Source organism: Grammomys surdaster, unplaced genomic scaffold (assembly GCF_004785775.1).
Source record: "Grammomys surdaster isolate TR1022 unplaced genomic scaffold, NIH_TR_1.0 205, whole genome shotgun sequence".
Taxonomy (NCBI): Eukaryota; Metazoa; Chordata; class Mammalia; order Rodentia; family Muridae; genus Grammomys; species Grammomys surdaster.
In genome coordinates, this window is record NW_021604650.1 from 3,326,812 (window position 1) to 3,343,187 (window position 16,376).

At 44.2% G+C, this 16,376-nt stretch overlaps 1 protein-coding gene across 6 annotated transcripts in view; it reads right to left on the minus strand.

Moving 5' to 3' along the window:
• Pc (pyruvate carboxylase) overlaps window positions 1–16,376 on the minus strand; it is a 107,819-nt gene that overhangs the window by 31,275 nt on the left and 60,168 nt on the right. Inside the window, exon 1 of one of the 6 annotated variants that reach the window (XM_028771226.1) lies at window positions 646–769. The exons of 4 other annotated variants lie outside the window; for them this stretch is intronic. The gene's annotated coding sequence lies outside the window, so the exon portion shown is untranslated. Of the gene's footprint in view, window positions 1–627; window positions 770–16,376 lie in introns of those variants that run through there. One more of the 6 variants, XM_028771225.1, reaches the window with a different exon arrangement.

The following is a 16,376-nucleotide window of genomic DNA, read 5'->3' on the forward strand; positions in this document are numbered from 1 at the left end:
TCTTTCCTAGCACTGTGGTTTGGCAGCTCTGAAGCCCAGTTTCCTCATCTGTAAATTCTGGTGCCACTTCCAGACCAGACAGCTTATTCCAGGACCAACTGAGATCGAGACCTGAAAATACTAATGAATGCCAGCTGTTGTCACTCTTTTTTACTGTCCTTTCCTTCTCCCATATGAATGCAGGGATATAGAAGAAATCCTCTCAACCTCCCTAGAGCCCTATACAGATCACACCAGCATCCCCACACAAATACATACATACATACATACATACATACATACATACATACGTGTGCACACATGCATATATACACACCAAAGTCCTCTTGCTAACTGCCCCAAGGCCCTCCATCAGAGCCTTTCTCTGTATAGAGGTAGCATGGAACCTGCTATATACCAATCCCTCTGAGATTTTCTGAGTAGGATATTGATGTAAAACACACACAGACAGACAGAGAGACAGACACACACACACACACAGAGGAGAGACAGAGACAGAGACACACGCACACATACACACACAGAGAGAGAGAGAGAGAGAGAGAGACTAGTCCTCTAGCACACAGCATGCTTTCATCACATGTAAAAACCTAGCCTAGCAGTTGATTCAGATTTATAGGGCCATACCTGCTCTGGAACAATTACCTTGTACCAGCTAAGCACCTAGGCGTGCTGTACACAGAGGACGTGGTAGAAGATCCACAGGCAGCAACTGCTCCACCCGAGGTCATTGGCCCCAGAATACAAAGTTCTCCGGCACTAGACTGCTGGAGGCCTGGGCTGTAGCCAAGGTTGAAATCAGGGGAAGGGGCGCCGCCTCCTGAGGCCATCATGGGCCACTGGCTGCCTAGGAGAGCCGGGCCAGAGAGGCGGGGCAGTGGGTCATGCAGAAAGTAGATGAGCAGTGTCCTAGAGCCTGTTCCTTGGGCCCTCAGGGATACGCAGGATTACAAGACAATAACTGCTAGAAAGCAGCTGCAGACTTTTGTGGTGGATTTTGGACATACTGCCACTTGAAGTTCAAGGCCTAAAAATGTCACTCAGAACGTAGAATGGTACCTAGACAGGCTGCTCGGGAGGGACTGTGCCAGGCATGATGGAGGGCAAGGGTCACATTACCCTGAAGGTTGGTTCACTACTACAGTCACAGGAGGCCTCTGCTGCAACCATCCTCTCCCCAAATTCAATGCACTGCCAGACACAAGACAAGGCCTTGCTGTCACAGACAAGAGAACACACCACCTTGTTCCTGAAGCATCTCCACTGCTAATCTAGCCTTTCCCTTACTGAATCCCACTGCCCTCACAGGCCTATACTCAGGACCTTTCAAAATCATGATCAGCCAGAGAATCCCAGCTGCAGGACAGCTGTGGATCCACTAGATAGTGTCTCATTAGAGGCCCTCACAGATGCCTGTGACAGTTAACTGGAGTGTTGAGTCCGAGGGTCTGAGATAATCCCAGGGAGCAGCTGACCAAGTTGACCAAGTTGCACCTGAGCATCAGCACATTCTCAAAGCTGAAGGGACAGAACCATCTGCACAGATCAGGGGGTATCTTAAAGCTTGGGTGTCATGTGGGAGAGAGAAGCAGAGTACCTCGAGTGGTGAGAAGACCTTGGGTGGGCACTGAAGGGTGTGATAACCCTCCAGGCCACCCAGAACTCCTGCTTTGGGCACTAAAGGGGATCCAACCTGTCCAAGCTCAAGTCCTGGCATCCTGATGCAATGAGACCATCCTCTTTCCTCACAACAGTGCCTTTTAGAAGATGTTTCCAGATACAGCTCTTCAGGCTGGCACTGTTCCAGATGTCTCCTGTCATCCTCATCCCAAATGATAGCATGGATAGAGAGTACTGGGAATAGGAGGCAGGCTTCCACTTAGCCTACACAGTAGCCCGCCCATTAGGGGAATACTTGGATGGACAGTTATCATGGAGTCCTCATAGTTGACAATGTTGAGACTCCAATTTAAATCCTCTGAGTGAAAGCTCTCCTACTTGGTGGCATCAATAGTGGAAATCTGAAGTTTGCACTAAGCCTGAAGCTTCCAGAAAGTGCCTTTCTTCCTACATGGGAGAGGCACTCTCTGATCCTGCAGGCACAGCAACTGGCCCAGAGCACATGTCTCAGGGGACACCATACTGTCTTCCTCAGAGTGACACACAAGCAGAACTCCTTTCCTGTTCACAGAGATGAGGGAGATGGCAAAAGAACAAGCAACCTGCTACTCCCCCCAAGACCCTTCATCCCATGTTCCTCTCTAGAACGCCAGCAGCACGAAGGGGCCTGTTTGCTATTTTCTGCATATGCTGGCTAACAGATCCCATTCTTATCTTGGGTTGTGCATTAAAAACAGGGAAATCAGACTGCTGTAACTGCCACTGAGGACAAGTAAATAACTCCTCTCTGGCAAGAGTGAGCCACAGTGAAGCAATGGGCGTCTAATGCACCTGTTTCTCCCTTGCTATTCAAGGAAGCTCATGGGAAACTTCTCACTTCTTCCTGCTTCAGTTTTCTACAACACTGGATCTATGAACTCAGCATTTCCCCTTCCAGACAGAAAACCACGGAGCTGAAATGGTGCCTATAACAAAATGCCAAATGAGGCAAAGGTCCCAGCGTCACAGGTGTGAGGTCTGTTGCACTGCCCACATGGATTCTACAGTGGAAAAAAAAAGCCAAGCTCCCAGTGTCAGGAGGTGATTCTACAAGGTCCTCTCCTGTAGAAGAGGCGCCATTACAGGTGCTTTAGGATTAACTAACAACAGCCAAATTTGTGTACAATATTTATGTTTCCCTCCAGAGTGAGAGCTCTGAACTGATAGGCATTAAGTCCCCACTATGGAACTGAGCTGTGGCTTTCATCAGAAATATGGGGTGACAGGTACTTAAACACCAAAAATACCCAAACTAGAAAACCTACAATTAAAAAAAACAAATACAAAAAAACCCTCCTGACCTCCATCAACACCCAGTGATGAACAGCAGAGATAGCAACAGTGCCAGTGGTCACATGTTCCAGATATGCCAGGAAAATTCCAATTTGCCCAATAAATCATCATATGTCCCTAGAAATTCTACTCTTTCAGATCTGAACTATATCTTGCAGACTGCTTCCTGTAACCAGAAGCAGCACAGAATTCCATGTCAGGTCAGTTTGGGTTCAGATAATATGGCTACTATACTGTCAAAGAGATGTGCTCCCTGATAGAGCAGCCTGGCTGGGGAACAGGGCAAGAAGACCGGTAAGTGCTGCAGTCAAGTGGCAGGCCCTAGAATGTTCCTTCTAGAACATGTACAGCTTTGATCGTAACTATATCTGCTTTCACAGAGTAGGAACTAGAGGGGTCACAAGGCAACATCCTGCCTCAGGCACTGGTAGCACTGGTAAGTCTTGACACCTGTGCTGACTCAGGTGTGCTGGAAAGCAGCCAGTTGTGCAGTAAGAAGGAAGAACAACTCAGAAATAATCCCTAGTATCTACCAAACTAACCAACAAAACCTGTTTCCCTCTTCCTAGCCCCCGACCTTCCCATGCTTCACTTCCACTATCCAGAAATCTCAGCCTCAGTCTGCCCTTTCCCTGGTGCTTTGGTATCAGCTACTGTAGCCTAAAAGGCCAATGTCCTTTCATCTGTCCCTGGGGGCCCCACTGGTCATGTTTAGTTCACCATGAAGCATCCTAGAGAGAACAGCACATCCAGCAGAGGATTGCAGCCAGGGAGGAAAGCTCTGCCAAGACTTTCTGGTCCACCCAGCCTACAATTGCTTGCAGTGGCCCAGGATGATTGGTGTGAGCTGGGGGCTGGGAAGAGGGAAACAGGCTTTGTTGGTTACTTGGATGTAGGGGTGTCATAAGATAACAGAGAAGACAAGCGAACACCACAACAGAGACACCCAGCCTGCATGTACTGCTGGGTCTCTGAGCTTCAGCAAAACACTAGAACATTATAACAGCTTCAGCTCCAAGGCTCTACATGGCCCTGGGTGGAGCTGGGCCACTTATAATCACCAATGGCTATATATGGTCCCGCAGTGCGCAGCAAGCCTCCATTCAGATGATACAGGAGGAGGAAGCCTGAGTATCTGCTGCTGCTACATAGAACTTCTATGTGTGCAAAGAGACTCAGAGATAGGAGGCAAGAGAGTATCTCAACAGCTGAAGAACGGTTGGAAGAGGATAAGGGACAGGTCACAGGGACTGCTGACATGGGGATGGCTGCTTTGTCCCTTTGTCCTAGGAAGAGTAACAAACTCAAGGCCAACACTGCCCTCTGGTGCAAGAAGCCATCACTGTTAACCTGCTGCCCATACTCCACCCCCAACAGGAAATGGCACTTGCCCTGATTTTTCCATATCCTTTGGGAATCTGAAATGAAATACCTTCCTAGACACCTATATCTCCAGCTGGCTCTGACAGCCCTATTTGGGCAGCTATCCTCCCTTCACCCACCTCATTCTCATCCACCGAGTTCCTGATGAGAGGCTCTTCCTGGGATATAGCTACATCCTTAGCAAGGTACATTGATGTTACAACAACTTGCTGACCCATCTGTCTCCTTTTACTGGGCACTGTGAGTACCTCAGGACAATAACTTTGGCCTATCTGTTCTTCTACTGTCTCTGTAACACTCAACATAATGCTTGACACCAAGTTAAACATATACCTGAGACAGGCAATAAAGAATGAATGCATAGTGAATGAATGAATGAGTACTCCAGGCCACACAGTGAGAAGAACGGTGCAAAGCCGTTAAAATTCATTCAAAAATATTGTGGAGAGTTCAAGAATTAATAAGGTACATTTCCTTTTGGGAACAGTACACCCAAGCTAATAGTGTATAAAGTCTCCTCTCCACAAAGCCCAGTGTGCTATTGGCAGGACACAAAGAAGGGCAAAAGAGCAGGGCAGTAGAGAACACCTGGCAGACTGAATGTTTGTTTCTGCCCCAAATTTACATGTTGAAACCCTGACCTTGGACTTCCCAGCCTCCAGACTACGAGAAAATACATGTATTGTTTGTAAGCTCCCTGGTCTGTGGCATTTGTTAAGGTAGCCCAAATGGACTCAGACACAAGCTAAAGGTGGGAACTAAAAATCAAGTTTCAGAGCTGAGTGTGGTGGATGTTGAGAAACACTAAAGTCTCAATTCTAAACATGACTGGATCATGTCTACTGTAAGGTAAAGCAGACAGCAGATACAGACAGACGGCCCAGGAAGTTTCCAGAGAGTCATGTTGGCCTGCTCTCCATTCCTACACTCCTCTTTCATGGTCTAAGATGAAAAGTAAAAGGCCATGGCTGGATAAGAGCAGGACTTTCAAAAGCTTTGAGGGACTCTGGGGCCTGGTAAGTTCAGGACACATAGCCTGAATTGTGTTTCTTCAAAAAGATATATTAGGACTGGAGAGATGGCTCAGCAGTTAAAAACACTGACTGCTCTTCCAGAGGTACTGAGTTCAATTCCCAGCAACCACATGGTGGCTCATAACCATCTGTAATGGGATCTGATGCCCTCTTCTGGTGTGTCTGAAGACAGCTACAGTGTACTCATATATAAAGTAAATAAATAAATAAATAAATAAATAAATCTTTTTTTAAAAACCCCAAAACAAAAACAAAAAGATATGTTAAAGTCCTATACTTCCTAGTATGACCTTATCTACAAATGGAGTCTTTACCAAGGAGCTCTGATAGTTCCTGGATGGCATTCATAACCCAATATATGCCTAGTGTTCTTGTAACATGGAGAAACGTGGACAGTGACAGATATGCAGATGGAAGATAATATGAAGATGCAGCCAGCCATGTGACTATAATGATAGCTCTACAAGCCTAGGAAGCCAAGCACCAATTGCAAACATAAGAAAATGGAAGAGGTCAGAAAGGACTGAAAGCCTTAAGGAATATGGTCCTGTTTGATGCCCTCCAAAATCTTAGTTGTTTTAAGCTTCTCTGAGTTGATCTTTTGTTGTGATGACACTGAGAATCAAAAGTTCTTACAGGTGGCCAGAACTCTGTAAACACTATTACCCGGGCTAGGAACACATCCACTAGTACAATAGTACCTGTCTCTCCTCTGTTCATCCCGCTGCAGGCTACAGCTGCAGCTGGGGTTTCAGAGCATGTAGCTATTTAGGACTGGCTCAGCTGGGGAAGGTGAGTGGGAGGCAGCAGAAAGAGAAGTGAACAGTGATGCTGTGGCACATGAGGCTGCTGGGAAAGCTGGGCTGAGCCAGCAGGAAGGCCTCTGGTGGCAAAGACATCAGAGTGAAGCCATAGAAGAAGAGAGAGGAGGGGAGAAAAATGGAGGGAGGAGAGAGCATCAGAGGAAGGAGGCCAGCCAGAGGAAGGGAGGCTCAGAGGTAGGGGGGCAACAGGAGTAAATCTCCTAGTCAGTGTCCTAGTCACGGCAAAGGACAAAGGTGTTAAAAAGGGGCCCAGGGACAGAAGTCTGGGCTCTATCTAAGCCAAGAGTTTGCACACTGGCAGAGAGAGTGGGCAGTGCCACAACCTCAGGGGATGCTATGGAGGAACCTCACAGGTAAGAGCAGAAGTGCTGCTATTGGCAGAAACCATACTACAGGGTCAGAGGAAGCTAGTTTGGGGAAGGAAAAGATGGAAGTGGTTAGTAAGTCAGGAGAATGTTCTAATGCCTGTGAGACAGCTGGTGAGAGGGAATAAGAACCCCACACAGGGTGGGTGCAGGGAGGAGAGAGGCACTGAGTGGACAGGAAATAAAAGGCAAATGGACAGCACCTGTTAGAAGGGAGGCAGAGGCAGGAGGGAAGGCAGACTCTGGGTTCCAACAAATCAAAGATCACAGAAGCAGGTGAGGTAGAAGCTGGGAGCTCCCTGAGGAACCCAGAGAGCTGGTGTTAACTGCCAGTTTCAAGATGGGATGGACAACTAGATAGAAAACTCAGCCGGAGCTAGACAGAGGAGTTGTCTCCAGTTAGACAACATGGAAACACCCATGGACCCATGGATGGGACAGTGCAGAGAGAAGATACAACACAAAGAAGATAGCCAATACCCAGCAGGGGCTACTGTGAGAAAGGAGGAGTCCAAGGAAGAAGGGTGTGCAGCATCGAGGCACAGACCTCTGAGAAGCAAAAGAAAACCACCTACCAAAGTCCACACCACAGAGCTCCTTAGTGGCTGGGAGCTGTCCGTCTTGGAGAGGTGGGAGTAGGGTGGGTCAGGAGAGGGAAGGCAGGGGTGAGTGGAAAGCTAAGGAAGTCTAGACACTGTATCAAGCTGCCTAAAGTTTCAGCAAGAACTTTTCCAAAGTTTAGAAAAGATGAGAAAGTCAGGAAAGCTAGAGGGCCCTAGGCTCAGAAGGCTTTTAATTTACAATAAAACAAAAAGATATGGTAGAATGTAAAGACTCAAGAAACTCAAACATAAGGGTTTATTTCTACTCCAATTTGGATGGGCTTTTGTTCATTTGTTTGTTTGTTTAAATAGGGTCTTACTTTATACCCAAGGCTACCCTGGAACTCACTAGTAGTCAAGACTGGTATCAAACTCCTACTGCTTCAGACTACTGAAGTGTAAGCCATACACCTGGTCTGAGCTGTCCTTCCTAAAGAGCACAAATCACAAAGACAGAGTAAGAGAGCTTGACAGAAGCTGGTGACAGCAGACAACAGAGGCTGCAATCTAGGGCAGCATGTGGTCTTGTGGTCATAGTGCAGGAGATGGAGGGAAAAAAATGCCAGAAAAGTTCCACCCAGTAAGAAAACTGTAGCCTCTGGGAAGTCCAGCACTCAGTTCTGGTGTCTCAGAAGGTAGGAATGATGGAGGCTGCAAACACAGGCAAACTGAAATCTGAGGAATTCAGAATACTCAACTGTCTCTCCCCTACACAGCCTGAGATGCTCCAGTCTCCAGGAGTGATAGTAAAAGCAGACATCTGACAGGTGTGCCTATGTGGCTCTACATTTACTTCTGACTCCTCACAATAACCTCTGTGATGAGTCACCTGCCACTTCCGGGTCTGAAGCTATGGAGACATTCTGGCAGCATAGGTTGAGCCAAATGCCAGGGGAATGCTGCCAGGATCTCAGGGCCAGAGTGCACAGCTTGGTCATAGGAATCCACCATTCTCCTGTTGGCCACTATAAAGACAGAAAGGAGGCAAGGGCCATGAAGCAGCTGCAACCCCAGCCAGGAGTGAGATGGAGACAGCAGCCCCATAGCTCAATGGAGCACTAAGCAGGCTCACCCTTAGGCAGCGAGCCAGAAGAGTCCTCCCTTGGATCTCCTATGTCCTCCTAAGGCCTATTTGTTAAAGGGTTTGATCCCCAGACTTGGCACTATGTGAAAGTGGTAGAGCAGCGGCTCTCAACCTTCCTAACGCTGCAACCCTTTAACACAGTTCCCCATGTTGTGGTGACCCCAGTCATAAAATTATTTTTATTGCTACTTCATAACTGTAATTTTCCTAGTGTTATGAATTATAATGTAAATTATAATATGCAGGATATGCAACCCCTGTGATAGGGTCATTTAACCCCTCAAAAGGATTGTGTCCTACAGGTTGAGAACCACTATGCCAGAGTCTTCAGGCGGTGAGGTACAGTGGAAGGTCTTTGGGTCACTAGGGATGTTCTCCCCGAGTCTCCCAGTTTCCCTTCCTGGCTATGAGACAGTCTGTTCTGCTCTGCCACATGTTCCTATTGCAATCAGGCTGTGAACCACTTCTGAAATAAGGGGCTGAAGCTCACTACGTTTCTAAGTTGTTACAGTGACAGAAGCCAGCCCAGTCTCACTGCTGCAGAGGTCTGGAAAAGGCTACCTAGAACCCTCTCTCCCAGAGAGAAGACCACTGCCCACACCGATAGCCTTCTCCAACTGTTTCCTGCCCACATCGCCCCGCGCACTTTGGAATCCCAGTCTTCCGTACAGAGGATCAGCCACAGAGTGTCACTGGATACTTGAGGAAATCTCCGAAACAGATTTAGGAATGTTTTAATAGACATTTTGGAGAGAAAAATAATATAAAGAGAAGACACATAGAAAAACTATAATTAATCTCCTCAGAGAAATAAAAAAATGATTGCATCCATTAAGAGGCGGCTGTTATTTTAAAAAGCAACAAGAGAGAGATCTAGGAAATTAAAAATAGAGCTGCAGAAAGGTTTTTAATGTAACAAGTATGATCACAAGACAGTTCAGGACAGCATCATCCAGAAAGGCTAGCCTACAGAAAACAGGAGAAAGTTTAAGACTCATGCAGGGAGTCCACTATCTAGCTACTTAGAATCCCAGAGAGAAAGAAAACAAGGGGGTGGAGAACAACCTATGGTGGTGGGAGGAGGGGCTGAAGGACACCCACTTCCTTCCATGTTGAAGGTTCTGTGATTCATGTTGCTGAAAGCCCCAGCTGGAAAAGAATTAGTAGGAACCTAGTGAGCTTCCTGTAGTTGTTTTCTAAGGTGATGGTAACAAATGATCACAAACTTAATGTCTGAGGACAACAGGAACGCATCCTGTTTCAGTTTGGGAGTCCAGAAATTCAGCATCAGCTTTAGTTGAAATCTGCTCATAGGCAGGGCTATGGGAAGGACCCATTCCTTGCTTTTCCAGCTTCTAGAGGCAGCCGGTCCTCCTTGGCTTGCAGCCATATTACTTCAATGGCTGCCTGCCTCTGCCCCCACATCACTTTCCTAGTGCAACTCTCTCTCTCCTCAGGATCCTGAAATAGCATGTAGGGCTTGTCCCCTGTCAAGGTCCTTATATCTCTAGGCTTGACCATAAAATACCTCTGAGCAAAGAAAAAGAAGTTACACAGAACAGTCATCAACAGGGATGCTGACAAGCTCCTAGACCAATATCTCCAATGTCCTAAGGGAGCCCTTTCCAACCTTGAGTGTCCTACCCAGTCAGACCATCACATTAGTGGTAGTGGGACATAGGCCAGAGCTCTATGTTGCCAGCTGTAGTAGCCTGAATGGATGCTAAGAATTCTGTTCAGGTGAAGCCAGAATTCTTGACTTCACTGCAAAGAAGAATTTCAGGATAAACTGGTAGAAAGCAGAAAAAACAGGAAGGGATTTCAACATAAAGGAAGAGCAGTACACGCTCCAATGGGGTGTGAGCATCTCAAAGAGCTACATCCAAGTATCTTAGCAACAGCCATGCAAACTGCCTTACTGGTTCTTAACATCCCATTGTTATTGTTTTTAGATTTATTTATTTTATCTGTATGTTTTGCTTACATGGATGTAGGTACATACATACATACATATATACATACATACATGCATACATACATGTAAGCTCTAGAACACATACATACATGTAACTCTAGAACTGGAATTACAGATAGTTGTGAACCACCATGTGGGCATTGGGAATTAAACCTGGGTCACTGGCATTAGCAACAAGTGCTCTTAACCACCAAGATATCTTTCCAATCCCTGAAATTCCATTATTCAAAAGGTTTCTAAGAAATTTTCTTCCCTCTTTTTTGGAAAATAAGGTAAAAAGGTGGTTCCTCGGTGCCTTAGGTGGGGTCACAATCTAATAAGTTAAAACCATGGGCCTTGAGGGATTCAAAAGTATGACACATCTTATGTCTTTTACTATAGACTTTCTAGTCTCTATTTCTCTATTTCTATTTTTATGTGTATGAGTGTTTTGCCTGTGTCTTAAGTAAACTATGTGTATGCAGTACCTATGGAGGACAGAAGAGGGTGTAAGATCCCCTGGAACTGTAGTTATAGACAATTTGTGACCTGTGGGTGCTGGGAATTGAACTCGGGTCCTCTGCAAGAGAAGCAAGTGATTGCTGGGCGGTGGTGGCGCACGCCTTTGATCTCAGCACTTGGGAGGCAGAGGCAGGTAGATTTCTGAGTTTGTGGCCAGCCTGGTCTACAGAGTGAGTTCCAGGACAGCCAGAACTATACAGAGAAACCCTGTCTCGAAAAAAACAAAAAAAAAAAAAAGAGAGAGAGAGACAGAGAGAGAAGCAAGTGATCTTAAGCATGGAACCATATCTATAGCCTCTTTAATTTTAACTATTATCTTTATGAAAGTTTTTAGTCTTGTTTGTGAAATTCTCAGAAAATGTCAAATGTCAGGTTTACAGATAGGAAAGGAGAAGGGCCATCCTTGATCATATACAGTTAGGCTTTAGTTTCATTACTATTTTAACATTCTCATTTCTCTCTCTCTCTCTATATATATATATACATATATATATATTACATCATAATATATATATGTATATATGTATGTGTATATTTATAGTACTTTGTTTACATAGGCAACCTCCATAGTAAGTTATGTTGTAATTTTTTTTTTTTTTACTCTTAGTTGGTGAAAGACTTAAACTGGCCTCTGGAATGAAAGGTTCTTTCATCTTCCAGGTCTCCTTAATTTTCCATCTATTTATCTTGTCTCAATCAATCAATCAATCAATGTCTAGAAAATACAGCTCTCAGGCATGCCAAGGCCCTGGCCGCCACCAGAAGGAACAAAAGGAACCACCTGGTGAGCCCCAAGCCATTGTCCAGCAAGTCTGCAGAGCCACCTACAGATTTAACAGACTGTGGAAGGCTCAGGATGTTCCAGTGGAGTGACTGTTAGACAGCAAAACAGGCAGATTAGCTTATGGGAAATGAATGAAGCAAACACCAAATCCAGCAAAGTGAGAAGTTAGACAAGGAAATACTACCATAGCACACACTTTTAGATGTGACTACTTGATTTGAATAATTTAAAATATAAAAAGTATGACTACAACCATGCTAGAAAGATGTACAGAGAAGAAAGGGTCCATATCTGGGATTGCGGAGAGTAGAAAATGAAATAAACCTATCACAGAGGGAAAAAATCAGTAAGTACAGAACTGGATATCAAGCAAGGTCAGTTGATAGACTGTTGGCTGTTCAAGTATGAAGACCTGGGCTTGATGTCTGATATTCTCTAAAAGCTGCACATTGTGGTGAATTTGCAATCCCAGAACTGGGAAGGGACAGGTGAATCCAGGGTGCCATAGCTAACTAGCCTAGCCTGATGAGCAAGCCTTAGCTGCCAATAAGAGATTCAGACTCACCCCCAGAGAAAGTTATTAATTTAACAGGCTGGCAAGCCAAGGATGGGTAAGATTTTGCTCAGAGCCTTACCAACCTAAGACATAAGTGCATTGCTTTTGATAATGCATATTCCGTGACAGGTAAGGAAGGTATTCTTGTCAGAACGACCTAAGACAGGCTCAGTCTTGTTTATGAAATTAAAAAAGGGAGAGATGTGAAGAGCTTTTGAGGCTGCTTGGCAGGAATCTGACATAGGACAAGAACAAGGAAATGGGCTTCAGGCAGGACTCTGACATTAGGCTAGAACAAAGAATTTCAGGCAGGAATCTAAATATTAGGCTACAACAAAAAAGTAGTCTTCAGGCATGAAAATGACTTTGGGCTAGGATAGGGAAGTAGGTTCAGATATTTTGGTCATCCTGATAAGCCCTTAGAAACAGTGTTCACAGGACTTTGTTTATTGCCTTGCTTGTTCTTTGACTGTTTGTGTTTATTGTCTTGCTTACTCCTTGACTATTTTCATCTATTGTATTGCTAGTTTCTCAGCCTAGAATTGACCTTAATACTTGCATGTAATTAAAATGGTATAAAACCAGACTGGGAAAAATAAAAATAAAAATAAATTAGAGAGAGAGAGAGAGAGAGAGAGAGAGAGAGAATGATTCTGACTCAAAAACAAGATGGACACTCCAGAGGAATGACATTAGAGGTGCTCAATGGGTAAAGTGCTTGCTGTTGGAGCATGAGGACCTGATTTTGGATCCTCAACACCCACATAAAAAGCCAGACATGGTAGCACGTATCCATAACCCTAGAACTTGAAGGGCTTACTGACCAGCTAGTTTAGTTAAAATGGCAAATTCCAGGTTCAATGAAAGACCCTATCTCAAAAAAACAAAGAGGAGAGCAATAGAGGAGGATATCCTGACATCAATCTCCACAACCTTCCATTACAGGCAAGTTCATGTATGTGCACATGTGCATGTAGGCACGAGCACACACACACACACATACATACATATTATGTTCTGTCATCATTATTATAATATTTGTCTGTTTTATGCTGAGGTCAAACCACTGAAGGATACCTCCAGCTCTCGTTTTCTTTTTTCTTGTTAATTTGTTGATTTTGGTGACTGTATACTGCTCTTTATAGCAGAGTTGAGTCATGACTAAACGAGGAACCACTCACTATTCATTGACTGAATATTTCTGTCTGTCCTCCCACACTCACAAGTGATGATTCTACATACTTCAACATGATGGTGTTAGCAAGTGTGACTTTTGGGAACTGAACAGGTCATGGAGGGACACAACTCCTGAATGTAATAAGAACAGTGATCTAAGAATCAAACAGAGGCCTTATTAGATACCTTGATCTTAGATTTCCAGTCTTTAGAAAGTGAGAACAAATGTCTATTGCTTGTAAACCATGCTGTCTATGGTATTAATAGCATTAGAATACCTCATACAGACTGAGGCGGTGCTGACAGATCCTTGCTTCTTCTTTTTAAAGCTAAAAGAACCACAGCATACAGATTGATAAAACTGTAATTCTTAACGCTAAGGTAACAAGCAAACTGAATTTAATATACTAACTGTTCCATTTTCGTGAATGATTAAAAAGTCATAATAAAACCAATTACAATGTCCAAAAAATGGACAGCTTTGGTGGTGTAATCCCAACACAAAGGGGGAAAGAGGCAGGAGATCAGGAGTTCAAGGCCATCCTCAACTAAATAACAAATTTGAAGCTAACCTGGACTATATGAGGCCCTGTTTCAAAACAAACCAACCAGAAATTAAAAATGAAAAGCTGGGGCTGGAGAGATGGCTCAGGGGTTAAGAGCACTGGCCATTCTTCCAGAGGACTAGGTTCAATTCCCAGCATCCACATGGCAGTAACTCTAGTTCCAGGGGACCTAACACCCTCACATAGACATACACACAGGCAAAACATCAATGCACATAAAATAAGAATAAAATTATTAAAGAAATAAATGTATCTTTAAAAGAAAAAGAAAAATGTATCTTTTAAAGAATAAATATATCTTTAAAAAGAAGAATGCTAGTTGTTCTTCCAGAGGATCCAGGTTCAATTCCCAGCACCTACATAGCAGCTCACAACCATCTTTAAGTCCAGTCCCAGGAGATCATACTACCTGTTGGGCCTCAGTAGGCAGTAGGCATTCATGTGGTATACAGACATATGTTCAGTCAAAGCACCTATACATATAAAGTAAAATAAAATTTAAAACGACAAAAGAAAAGCCTTGACTTCTATCAAAGGCATGTAAGAATTTCTCTTAGAAACAGATGTGCCATTGGAACTGCTGCATCAGACAGCATAGCAAACTCTCACTCTCTAAAGCACTGTTCTAACAGTTTGGGCAGCCAGTGAAGGACAGTGGACTCCTATATATCCCCTAGAGTCATTACTTACTCCTACAATGTCTGACTTTTGACTTCTGTCAATTCTGTAGGTATAAAATATTTTGCTTACATTCATTTCGCTTGTGTATGTGCTCAATGCTAACCCCGAGCCTTGTATTTGTTGGAAAGCACACCATCAGAGATCTAATCCCCAGCTCCTGTTTTGTTTGCACTGTGAGGTCTCTATTAGAGAAGCTGGAGATGAGCTCAAGGTCATGGATATCTTTTGAGTTTTACTCTTTGGTGAATTGCATGTTCATTTCACTTGTCCATTTTCCCGCTGATCTAGTTGTCCTTTTCTTGCTAGCTGTAATAAATGTTTGTATTAGTCCAGAACCAAATCCATTCTCCATTACCTATGTGGCAGACTCCCTCTTGCATGGAGAATGTCTAGCAGACGTTAGGGAAAAGGAAGAGTTGAAGTGAGAAAGAAAATATGAGATGGGGCAAGCTCCAGGCTTGAGTAAGGGCTGGCCTTGAATCAAGCAAGAACACCTCCTTGAAAGAACAAGTTTTCTGGGACAGTCCAATTGTAAAATTTCCCAGTATCTGGCTAGGGACATTATCCAATGACTGACACAGTTTTTAAAATCTCTGCTACTAGCCTAAGGCACAGATGTCACCATCCAGGAGACACAGCCAAAAAGAGTAGACCATCATCCCAGGGCAAACCATGAGCAAACGGCATGCCTCCTACTGACATGTAAGCTGCCCGCCTGCCACAGCTGCTCCAAGAACAGGGATAATGAGGTCAAGCTGCATCAAGATTAAACTTAAAGACAACATCTGGCCCATTAGATAAGCAGATGCAGCAGCACTTGCTTCTGAGGGAGTTTAAGAAATTCACTTTCCAAACAAGGAGGTTGAGGTCAAGTGACTCTTGCGGAAAAGCTAAGACTGGTGGCAGACAAGATCTCTGCTGTGGTCACCTTGTTTTGGAAAGAAACACTTTTCTGGCTATAATCTGACATGTTTCTGTAGAGTGCTACGGTCACTGGCATTGCTGTTGTTGTTACTTTGAGACAGGGTCACAGCCCTAGCTGGTCTAGAGGTTGCTATGTAGACTAGACTAACTTGGAACTTTCAGTGTTCCTCCTGCCTCTACCTCCCACGTGCTGGGATTACAGGGGTGAGCTGCCACTATCTACAAACATGCCTGGCCCTATAGTCTTTCTTTAAAGATAAAAAGCAAGAGTGGGGTTCAGACACTAAGCCTGTTCTAGTTTAAAATGTACCAAGAGTCAGCAGTTTGAAGCCCAGTACCACTGAGCCACAAAACCCAACAGCATGACTATGGCTCCCATACCTCACCAATCTTCCAAGCCAGTGGTAGATGGTTATCATCCTAGCACTTGGAAGGGGCTAGGCAGGAAGATCATAAACTCAAGGTTAATTCTAACTACTTAGCAAGTTTGAGGCCGACCTATGCTCTATGATACCCTATCTCAAACCAAGCAAACAAACAAACAAACAAAAGTGTGCTGGGCTGATAACAGAATCAGTGAAATAAATGTAAAATGCTTGGTTGAAATCTAGCTTTGATGACCTGATGTAGCTCAGTAGTAGATTACTTGTCTACCAGCAAGACCCTTGTTCAGGCATTCCCAACACTGCCAAAAAAAAAAAAAAAAAAGCCTGAATTTCAGACAAACACTAAAAATATTTAAATATAAGTTTATCCTATATAATAAGAATATATTTATACTGCATAAATATTTGTTGTTTAATCACAATTTAAGTTTACCAAGGTATCCTGCAGTTTATTGACAACTCTAACAAACCATTAGAGTTGAGATCCTACAGGGGAAGAAAAGGAAACTAGCAGAGAGAATTCCCAGGGCAAACCCAGTGTCTACACCTTAGGAGTCAAGCTGCCTGGATCTGAATCAGCTCC